This window comes from Arachis hypogaea, chromosome 18 (assembly GCF_003086295.3).
Source record: "Arachis hypogaea cultivar Tifrunner chromosome 18, arahy.Tifrunner.gnm2.J5K5, whole genome shotgun sequence".
Lineage (NCBI taxonomy): Eukaryota > Viridiplantae > Streptophyta > Magnoliopsida > Fabales > Fabaceae > Arachis > Arachis hypogaea.
Window position 1 is genome coordinate 102,509,241 of NC_092053.1, and position 12,440 is coordinate 102,521,680.

Consider the following 12,440-nt stretch of genomic DNA (forward strand, 5'->3'; position numbering starts at 1 on the left):
GAGTGGATGATGGAAAAGGTTTACTATTGTTAAACCTATTTCTTCCACCATTATTAAAGCCTTGTTGAGGCTTTTGTTGATCCTTCCATGAGAGATTTGGGTGATTTCTCCATGAGGGGTTATAGGTGTTTCCATAAGGTTCACCCATGTAATTCACCTCTGCTATTGCAGGGTTTTCAGGATCATAAGCTTCTTCTTCAGAAGTTGCCTCTTGAGTACTGTTGGATGCAGCTTGCATTCCATTCAGACTCTAAGAAATCATATTGACTTGCTGAGTCAATATTTTATTCTGAGCCAATATGGCATTCAGAATTTTCAAGAACTCCCTTCTTCATAGGCGTCCCATTACTCACAGGATTCCTCAGAAGTGTACATGAACTGGTTATTAGCAACCATATCAATGAGTTCTTGAGCTTCTGCAGGCGTTTTCTTTAAGTGAATGGATCCACCTGCAAAGGTATCCAATGACATTTTAGCTAATTTAGACAGACCATCATAGAATATGTCCAGGATGGTCCATTCTGAAAGCCTGTTAGAAGGACACATTTTGGTCAGTTCTTTGTATCTCTCCTAAGCTTCATAGAGGGATTCACCTTCTTTCTGTCTGAAGGTCTAAACATCCACTCTAAGCTTACTCAGCTTTTGAGGAGGAAAGAACTTGGCTAAGAAAGCCTTGACCAGCTTATCCCAAGAGTTCAGGCTATCCTTAGGTTGAGAGTCGAACCATACTCTAGCTCTGTCTCTTACAGCAAAAGGGAAAAGCATGAGCCTGTAGACTTCAGGATCTACTCCATTAGTCTTAACAGTATCACATATCTGCAAGAATTCAGTTAAGAACTGAAGAGGATCTTCAGATGGAAGTCCATGAAACTTGCAGTTCTGCTGCATCAGAGAAACTAATTGAGGTTTCAGCTCAAAATTGTTTGCTCCAATGGCAGGAATGGAGATGCTTCTTCCATGTAAATTGGAATTAGGTGCAGTAAAGTCACCAAGCATCCTCCTTGCATTATTATTATTTTCGGCTGCCATCTCCTCTTCTTGTTCGAAAGTTTCTGAAAGGTGCTTGCTGGATTGTTGTAATTTAGCTTCTCTTAGTTTCCTCTTCAGAGTCCTTTCAGGTTCTGGATCTGTTTCAACAAGAATGTTCCTGTCCTTGCTCCTGCTCATATGAAAAAGAGGAGAACAGAAAATAATAATAGGGATCCTTTTTACCACAGTATAGAGGTCCTTGTGTGAGTAGATGAATAAATAAATAGAAGGAGATAAGAGAGAGAGAGAATTTTCGAAAATAATTTTTGAAAAAGAGTTGGTGATTTTCGAAAATAGTTTTTGAAAAAGGTTAGTAATTTTCGAGAATTAAAATCAAAAATTAAGATAATTAGTTAATTAAAAAGAAATTTTGAAAAGGAGGGAAGATATTTTCGAAAATTAGAGAGAGAGAGTTAGTTAGGTAGTTTTAAAAAAGATAAGAAACAAACAAAAAGTTAGTTAGTTAGTTGAAACAAATTTGAAAATCAATTTTGAAAAGATAAGAAGATAAGAAGTTAGGAAATATATTTTAAAATCAAATTTTTGAAAAAGATATGATTTTGAAAAAGATAAGATAGAAAGATATTTTTGAAAAGATATGATTGAAATTAGTTTTGAAAAAGATTTGATTTTTAAAATCACAATTAATGACTTGATTCACAAGAAATCACAAAATATGATTCTAGAACTTAAAGTTTGAATCTTTCTTAACAAGTAAGTAACAAACTTGAAATTTTTGAATCAAAACATTAATTGTTGATGATATTTTCGAAAATTATGAGATAAAATTAAGAAAAAGATTTTTGAAAAATATTTTTAAAATTTTTGAAAATAAATAAGAAAAATGAAAAAGATTTTATTTTTAAAAAAAAAAGATTTTGAAAAAGATAAGATTTTCAAATTGAAAATTTGATTTGACTCATAAGAAACAACTTGATTTTAAAAATTTTTGAAAAAGTCAACTCAAATTTTCGAATTTGATGAGAAGAAAAAGGGAAAGATATTTTTTTTTCGATTTTTAAATTTTTAATGATGAAAGAGAAAAACATGAAAATGATGCAATGCATGAAAATTTTGGATCAAAATAATAAATGCATGCAAGAATGCTATGAATGTCAAGATGAACACCAAGAACACTTTGAAGATCATGATGAACATCAAGAACATATCTTTGAAAAATTTTTAATGCAAAGAAAACATGCATGACACCAAACTTAGAAATCTTTAATGCTTAGGCACTAAGAATTCAAGAATGCATATGAAAAACACCATACAACACAAAACAAGAAAACATCAAGATCAAACAAGAAGACTTACCAAGAACAACTTGAAGATCATGAAGAACACTATGAATGCATGAAAATGGTCCAAATGCTCTGTCACAGCACGGCTAATCATCTGAGGTTCTCGATCATACTGGAATAGGATTCACCCTCCTTTTGCGTCTGTCACTACGCCCAGCACTCGCGAGTTTGAAGTTCGTCACAGTCATTCAATCCCAGAGTCCTACTCGGAATACCACAGACAAGGTTTAGACTTTTCGGACTCTCATGAATGCCGCCATCAATCTAGCTTATACCACGAAGACTCTGATTAAGAGATCCAAGAGATACTCATTCAATCTAAGGTAGAACGGAAGTGGTTGTCAGGCACGCGTTCATAGGGAATGATGATGATTGTCATGTTCATCACATTTAGGTTGAAGTGCGAATGAATATCTTAGAAGAAGAATAAGTTGAATGGAATAGAAAAACAGTAGTACTTTACATTAGTCTTTGAGAAACAACAGAGCTCCACACCTTAATCTATGGAGTGTAGAAACTCTACCGTTAAAAATACATAAGTGAAAGGTTCAGGCATGGCCGAATGGCCAGCCCCCAAAACGTGATCACAGGATCAAAAATATAATCCAGGATGTCAAATACAATAGTAAAAAGTCCTATTTATACTAAACTAGTTACTAGGGTTTACAGAAGTAAGTAATTGATGCATAAATCCACTTCCAGGGCCCACTTGGTGTGTGCTTGGGCTGAGCTTGAATGTTACACGTGCAGAGGCTCTTTCTGGAGTTGAACGCCAGGTTGTAACGTATTTCTGGCGTTCAACTCTGGTTTGTGACTTGTTTCTGGCATTTAACTCCAGACAACAGCATAGAACTGGCGTTCAATGCCCTTTTACATTATCTAAACTCGGCCAAAGTATGGACTATTATACATTGCTGCAAAGCTCTGGATGTCTACTTTCCCACGCAATTGGAAGCGCGCCATTTTAAGTTCTGTAGCTCTAGAAAATCCACTTTGAGTGAAGGGAGGTCAGAATCCAACAGCATCAGCAGTCCTTCTTCAACCTCTGAATCTGATTTTTGCTCAAGTCCCTCAATTTCAGCCAGAAAATACCTGAAATTACAGAAAAACACACAAACTCATAGTAAAGTCCAGAAATGTAAATTTAACATAAAAACTAATGAAAACATCCCTAAAAGTAACTAGATTCTACTAAAAACATACTAAAAACAATGCCAAAAAGCGTATAAATTATCCGCTCATCACCCATGCGATCGCGTCACCCAATATTTGGCAATTAATGATTTTTGAACAGAGAGTTGTGCGAGAGCGAGGCTGCCCTCGCGCCATTAGCCTAAAACGGGTCACGCGACCGCGTGACTGACGCGACTGCGTCATTCAGTTTAAGCGCAAGTCGCGCGACCGCGTGCCCCACGCGACCGCGTCGCTTGCGCCGCACTACTTATCCTAATTTGCCAAATATCTTATCTTTTCTCCCCCAATCCTAATTTTTCCTCCCTCCTTTCTTACTTACTTCTTCTTCCCTTCTTTCCCTTCTCATTCTTCTTTTCTTTTATTTTATTTTACTTAATTTATTTGCATATCTCATTCATTGCATCTTAATTTTGTGCATATTTTTATTTTATTTTCTAAAATTAATTATTTTTCCTTTGGTGTTAAAATTTTCTTATTTCACTGTTGCATCTTCTCTTAAATTATTTTAGGTGCTTAGAGACTTGTTTTATTCTGATTAGATAATACTATTTATATCAATGCCAATCTTTTATACCTGTATTACTTTTACATGGACATGAATTTTTATTATCTCTCCTTACCCACACTCTCTTCCCTATTTTTGCAAATTTTTGCACTCTTGATTTGCCAAGTACTTCTACTATTTTCTCATTTGCATGTTGTAGCTACCATGTAATTGAGACCTTTATTATTTGGCATTAACCCAACCATATTTTATTTTATCTTTATTTATGGGTTACTGTTCTTCTTTTTGTCTTCTTTCAGGCTGGCTGATAAACCCATATTTCATGAGTTCTTTTGTGCTTAATTTGAGTGATTTATACAATCCTTCACCTACTTATTCACATTAATTGCATGGTTTTACTTTCTCTTCCTTATTATGTCATATTGTGAAAAACATGTTTCGTAAGCTTTAAAATTAATTATTTTAATTACCTTTATTTCCATTCGATGCCGTGATTAGTGTGTTGAGTAGTTTCAGATTTTCTAAGGCAGAATGACTTAGAGGATGGAAAAAGAAACATACAAAAATGGAAGGAGAAGGCAAAACGGAGCTTTGAAGGAAACTGGCGTTCACGCGATCGCATGGACGACGCGATCGCGTGCCAGAAGCAAAGAAGCAGCGACGCGGCCGCATAACTGACGCGACCGCGCGCCTTGAGTAGAACACCCACGACGCGGACGCGTGAGTGACGCGACCGCGTGGAAAGAAAAAGCTCCAGATGACGCGACCGCGTGACCCACGCGGACGCGTGACAGAGGCCACGTATCAGAATTTACAGAATACGCCCCCAGCGAATTCTGAAGCCCTTTTTGGCCCAAATCCAAGTACAGACAGCATAGACCAGAGGTTATAAAGTGTGGGAATGCACCCATTCAAAGTGAGCTCGCATAATTTTAGTTTTCAATGATTTAGATTTAGTTGAGAGGGAGATCTTCTCCTCTCTCTCTTAGGATTTAGGATTTCTTCTTGTTTTAAGAGTGACTCTCAATCCAGGTTTTATATTTCTTTGTTTTAAACTTCCCCTTCACTTTATTTATTTATTTCAGTATCTAAGTTGGCTATTTACCTTTATAATTGGATCTATGAATTTCTTCCATGTTGCAGACTGTTATTTGAATTAATGATAATTGAGGTATTTTCAGTTTATGATTGTTCTCTTTGATTTAAGTTACCATTGCTTCCCATCTAAGGATATTGTTTATTATTCTATCAATTTTACTTTTTCCCCTTTTGGTTCTGGTTAAGAATTCAGTAACTCAACAGTTATTAATCTCAATATAATTAATAATCGTTATCTTGCTAATTGAGTTGAACTTAAGTAATTCCAACCTTTTCTTAGGAAATAAATAGGATTCAAAGGTCAATTTAATTAGTCCCTTGACTTTTCTTTACCCTAGTAAAGGTTGACCAAGTGGAGTTTAGATTCAACTTTCATTCTAGTAGAGAGAGAGATAACTACGTTGGACCTCCAATTTTCCTTATCTTGCAAAAAGTTGTTTTACAGTTATTATTTATTTCAATTGCCATTTGCTTTACTCGTCATTTAAATTACTTGCTCCTCATCTTCTAAACCCCGATTACAACCTTTATAGCCAATAATAAAAACATACTTCCTCGCAGTTCCTTGAGAAGACGACCCGAGGTTTGAATACTCGGTTAACAATTTTTAAAGGGGTTTGTTACTTGTGACACCCAAAACGTTTGTACGAAGGGATTTTCGTCGGTTTAGAGACTATATCTACAACGCGACTGTTTTTACGACATTCTTTACTGGCAAAAATTCTAACGTCAAAATGGCGCCGTTTCCGGAGAACTGCTAATGTGTGCCTTATTATTGGTTATTGTAAATATTTTTCTTTTTCTTGTTTATTTATTTTTGTTTTTCCTTTTTATCTTTATTTGCTACTATGAACTCTCACCCTTCTCGCTTTGAGTTTGGTTCTAATATTGTTAAAGGAAATAGAAGTTACAGCAGGAATGTGCATCAAGGTCAGACCAATCAAGGATGGATGGAACCAAGAGGATCTAATCAACCCTTTTGGCAGCAACACCCTCCGAGATATCCTGGACAAAGACCATTCTACCGTGCATACCCAGCTGAAAGACATGGTGGACAACCTTGTAACTACCAACAAGCCCCACCCCGTGCATATGAACCATCCTTTCAACATAACCTCGAACCACCACACTCACAAGTTTCTCTTCACCATTCGCCATCATATGATCCTTCCTTACCCCAATATAAATCCAATTGTTCCCAATCATCACCACTTTCCTTTGTATCATGTCCAAGTCCGGCAAATCGCGAAGCAGAGGATCGCCTAAAAGAAACAGTAATTAAATTTCAAACAACCATTCAACAACTGGAGCAAGCACTAATTCAATGGGCCACTAGGCGCTCGAATATACAAGGATCAACCATAGCTCCATGTGGACAGCCCGATGAAGAGCGTAGCATGAAAGAAATACTAGAGACTCCAGTGGACAAGACAGAGAATGAATTCGTACTAGAACAAGTGGAAGAAGCTGTCATTGTTCAAGAAAAAGAGTTGGTTGAAGATCTAGGAGATACTAAACTTCCTTGGGAATCCAGAATTGAGGAAAACTCCGTCCAAGATGCTACAGTTGATGCTAAGGAGGATATCGTACAATCTCCAAGGCAAGTCGTTTACGAAGAATCAGACGGAATAATCTAAGAAGCAAATTTCCTTGATGATGATAGTCACAAGTTTAGTTCTCCTAGTGATAAACTTGCGTCCGCAAGTGAATTCTCTGAGATCGAAGAATTTTCCCCAAGTGAATATGAAGATGATGCGGAGGTAGATTTCTCTCAACCTCCAATCTATGACTCGAGTGATGAGGAAGACATAGAAGACTTTGACCAGGATACAGATACAATTGAAGATCTTTGCAAGGAAGTGGAAGAATTCACAGAAGAGCACAAGGAAATGGAACTTGCAGAACCACCAAAAACACCTATCCCAAGGCCATTACCACCTAATACAAGCTTCAAGTGGGTACAATCCTTAACTTATAATTTTACTTATTCACTTGAATATGCTTTGCTTGAAACAGATGGCCAACTTAGAGAGTAAGAGGGAATTGGCTCGTACTCAGAGCTGGTGCACCAGGTTCAATAAGGTTCCACGCTTCACCTCGAAGTACACGGATTGGTATCATGCTCAATTGCATGGATCACGGAGAACGTTTGGTCACCACGGTGAGATTCTACTTTTTAACCCGTCTGAATGGAAACTTACAAATCAAAACGGAGGCGGATCTAAAAACACAGCTTGGGATCATGGACTATATTCTGACATTCGTCATCCCAAGAGGCTGAATATCTGTTTGAAGCTGCTCAGAAGCTTTACATGCCTAGTTTGGGACCCCGGAGGCTATTGGCATTCCAAGCACTGGTGGAAATTTTTGGACGAATTTAAACATAAGCCACCATAACAGGATACTCTTCCAATGTCCAACATAAGGACTTTAACTAAAAGTGCTAGGTGGGAGACAACCCACCATGGTATGGTCGCTTCTTTCTCAATCTATTTCTTGTTTATTGTTTTCAATTTACCCTTTTTTTATTTTATTTTAACATTAACCTGGAATCATGCATAGCATTCATGTTAATCACTGCATCCTGCATTTTTCAGTAAAAAAAAAGGGGATTGCACGATGCGACCGCATGCCCCATGCGATCGCGTCATATCGTGAAAAACACCACCCATGCGACCGCGTGACCCACGCGGCCGCGTGATATATATATCGGCGTAAGGATCCAACGAACAGAAAGTTGGGCTGGAATCGTGCGGCTCTTGTGCGTTTCGCACAAATTGGTCCACGCGATCGCAATCCCCATGCGATCGCGTCACTTACCCAATATCAATCCCACGCGACCGCTTGAGTGACGCGATCGCGTCGCACGGATTGCATATCACTCCAAAAGGAGACAGAGAGTTGTGCTGAAACAGCGCTGGAGTCGTGCGTTTAGCACGAATTCCAGCGACGCGATCGCGTGACCCACGCGATCGCGTCACCCTTTTTTCCCCCCTCTCATGCGATCGCGTGCCCCAGGCGATCGCGTATCCCCCATTTTCAACCCAACCACGCGACCGCGTGCCCCACGCGGCCGCATGGATTCGATAATATAACCCCCAGCCACGCGAACCCTATTAGTCGCGCAGCCCCCCTTCATCCCCAACCCTCTTCTCCTTCTCTGTTCTTCTTCCCCCAGCCACCGCCGGCCAGCCACCACGCCACCACCCCGACGCCGCCGCCGCCCAGACGCCGCCGCCGTACCACCCCCTCCCCTTCTCTCTTCTTCCTTCTTCCTCTCTCCTCCCCTCTCCACCACAACCACCTCTGCGAGCACTGCCCAGCCACCACCGGCCATCCAGCCGCGCCCCCTCTCCGCCACCCACCCCTTCAACCAGCAACAACCACCGCCCTCCCTTCCCCTATCCTCTTCCTCTCTCACTAACCCTAATACCTCCCTCCGCCACTGCCCCCTCAGATATATATATATATATATATATATCTCCTTGAGAATGTGAAATAATTTGACTACATGTAGGCTTTATATATGAGTGGATGAATTAGAATTGCATGACTCATTAGGTAGATGCATTTAGCATAGGTTGCATTTCATAACATTCCATCACTTTAAACCTTAATTATTTACCTTGGATTTAGCATGAGGACATGCTAGTGTTTAAGTGTGGGGAGGTTGATAAATCCATATTTCATGAGTTCTTTTGTGCTTAATTTGAGTGATTTATACAATCCTTCACCTACTTATTCACATTAATTGCATGGTTTTACTTTCCCTTCCTTCTTATGTCATATTGTGAAAAACATGTTTCCTAAGCTTTAAAATTAATTATTTTAATTACCTTTATTTCCATTCGATGCCGTGATTAGTGTGTTGAGTAGTTTCAGATTTTCTAAGGCAGAATGACTTAGAGGATGGAAAAAGAAACATACAAAAATGGAAGGAGAAGGAAAAACGGAGCTTTGAAGGAAACTGGTGTTCACGCGATCGCATGGACGACGCGATCGCGTGCCAGAAGCAAAGAAGCATCGATGCGGCCGCATGACTGACGCGACCGCGTGCCTTGAGTAGAACACCCACGATGCGGACGCGTGACTGACGCGACTGCGTGGAAAGAAAAAGCTCCAGATGACGCGACCGCGTGACCCACGCAGACGCGTGACAGAGGCCACGTATCAGAATTTACAGAATACGCCCCCAGCGAATTCTGAAGCCCTTTTTGGCCCAGATCCAAGTACAGACAGCATAGACCAGAGGTTATAAAGTGTGAGAATGCACCCATTCAAAGTGAGCTCGCATAATTTTAGTTTTCAATGATTTAGATTTAGTTGAGAGGGAGATCTTCTCCTCTCTCTCTTAGGATTTAGGATTTCTTCTTGTTTTAAGAGTGACTCTCAATCCAGGTTTTATATTTCTTTGTTTTAAACTTCCCCTTCACTTTATTTATTTATTTCAGTATCTGAGTTGGCTATTTACCTTTATAATTGGATCTATGAATTTCTTCCATGTTGCAGACTGTTATTTGAATTAATGATAATTGAGGTATTTTCAGTTTATGATTGTTCTCTTTGATTTAAGTTACCATTGCTTCCCATCTAAGGATATTGTTTATTATTCTATCAATTTTACTTTTTTCCGCTTTTGGTTCTGGTTAAGAATTCAGTAACTCAACAGTTATTAATCTCAATATAATTGATAATCGTTATCTTGCTGATTGAGTTGAACTTAAGTAATACCAACCTTTTCTTAGGAAATAAATAAGATTTAAAGGTCAATTTAATTAGTCCCTTGACTTTCCTTTACCCTAGTAAAGGTTGACCAAGTGGAGTTTAGATTCAACTTTCATTCTAGTAGGGAGAGAGATAACTACGTTGGACCTCCAATTTCCCTTATCTTGCCAAAAGTTGTTTTACAGTTATTATTTATTTTAATTGCCATTTGCTTTACTCGTCATTTAAATTACTTGATCCTCATCTTCTAAACCCCGATTACAACCTTTATAGCTAATAATAAGAACATACTTCCTCACAGTTCCTTGAGAAGACGACCCGAGGTTTGAATACTCGGTTAACAATTTTTAAAGGGGTTTGTTACTTGTGACACCCAAAACCTTTGTACGAAGGGATTTTCGTCGGTTTAGAGACTATATCTACAACGCGACTGTTTTTATGACATTCTTTACTGGCGAAAATCCTAACGTCACTGGCCACCGAAGACGGAAAAGGGAGAAGCTTCTATAAGGGAAGACAGACAAGTCCATCTGCACAATCCTTGAAGAAAAGTATCAGTTGGAACAACCCGTCCACCTGCACATCTTAGCATGCACCGAGGACGGTGCAATCTTTAAGTGTGGGGAGGTCGATACCGATCTCCATGGGTTAATACCTTTCTGTTTCAACACCAATGTTTAAATTTTCTTTGGTAAATTAGTTATTACATTTGCATATTTGTTTGATTTTATGCATTTAGTTACTACTTGGTTAAAGTAATAAAATTCTTTTAAGACCCAATCTTTGAAAAATTTCACTAATTTAAATTGAAAAAATTTTTATGTTAAAACTTGTTTGAAGTTGTATGTGGAACATGGTTTTTGAGCCAAAGAAAACACAACCTGTGAGATTTTGCGCTTATTTATATAGTTACATTATTTAACCATAAATATTTTATTCTTGTGTGTTTTCTTCTCTATAATTGCAATCTTTGCTTTGTTCCATTCTATATGTCCATTATTTAGTATATTTACATGCTTGCACATGATTGAGGCCATTGTTTGATTTTAGCTCACTTATCCCAAATAAGCCTACCTTTTACATCACTCTTGTTAGCCACTTTGAACCTTTTAATCCCCATTTGTTCTATATCTTACCACATCACTAGCCTTAAGCGGAAAACAAATTTATTATCCCAATTGAATCTTTGGTTAGCTTAAGATAGTGTGTTAATTAAGTGTGGGAAAACTGTGGGAACATGGGTTAATAAAGGAAAAGTATAATGTTTCTAATTTATTTGAATATCAGGAATTTGGGAACCTACTCATGAAAAACCAAAATAGAAAAATAATGGAGAATCCATGTGCATTGATAAGTTATGTTTGCTTTTATGATTCAAAAAAAAAAAGAGAAAAAGAAAAAAAAAATATATATATATATATATAATATAAATAAATAAGGGGACAAAATTACCCCAATATTAAGTTTAATAAAAGATCAATGCACATGTGATAAAAATTAAAGAAAATTTGGTACATGAGTATGGGAATTATACAAAAGTGGGAATTATGGGTAGCTAGGCATGAATTTAAAAGTATATAGAGAATATGTATATTAGGTGAGAGCTTAGGTTAATTAAAGATTCATATTATAGCTCACTTGGCCATACGTATATCCTTACCTTTACCTTAGCCCCATTACAACCTTGAAAAGACCTTATGATGTTTGCATTGGTACATTAAATAATGTTGATTGGTTAGATGCAGAACAAGGTTTAGAAAGGATGACTAGAGAAGAGTAGAGTAAATAACCCTATACACTTGAGAGATTAGAGTGATATACACTACCAGTGAGGGTTCAATGCTTGATTCTATGTTCCCTACTTTCATGAGCTGTCTTCTTACAAGTTTACTTGCTTTTTATTGTATAATTTGAATTAGTGGAATTTGATTTATGTTTGTCTTGGAGAACTTATTTACTTTTAACCAAGTAGGTAGAAATATTTTGCATTCATATACATAGGTTGCATTTCATACATTTTACCATTCCTCTTCACTTTTATAGTTCTCTCGAGCTTAGCATGAGGACATGCTAATGTTTAAGTGTGGGGAGGTTGATAAACCACTATTTTATAGTTTATCTTGTGCTCAATTGAGTAGTGTTTATCTACTCTTTACCCACTTATTCATACTATTTGCATGGTTTTACATTTGCCTTCCTAATTATATGCTTTAATTGAAAATATGTTTCTTTGGACTTATCTTTGCTAATATTAATCCTCTCTTATTACCATTAGATGCCTTGATATGTGTGTTAAGTGCTTTCAGAGATTACAGGGCAGGAATGGCTCAGAGGATGGAAAGGAAGCATGCAAAAGTGGAAGGAATATAAGAAGTTGAAGGAACTGCAAAGCTGTCAGCTTGACCCTCTCGCACTTAAACGGCTGTAACTTTGGCTATAGAGGTCCAAACGACGCGGTTTCAGTTGCATTGAAAAGCTAACGTCCGGGGCTTCGATTTGATATATAATATGCCATAGTTGCCCTGACGCTAGATGACGCGAATGCGTGATCCATGCGGACGCGTCGCAGTGACAAAAAACCAGCG

General features: G+C 37.9%; 1 non-coding gene across 1 annotated transcript; it reads left to right on the forward strand.

Annotated features, from left to right (window-relative positions):
* The first annotated feature begins 526 nt into the window (after window positions 1-526).
* On the forward strand, window positions 527-633 carry LOC112774758 (small nucleolar RNA R71). Its single transcript, XR_003189220.1, has one exon. It is a non-coding gene; the product is annotated as a small nucleolar RNA R71 (small nucleolar RNA).
* Window positions 634-12,440: the final 11,807 nt, after the last annotated feature.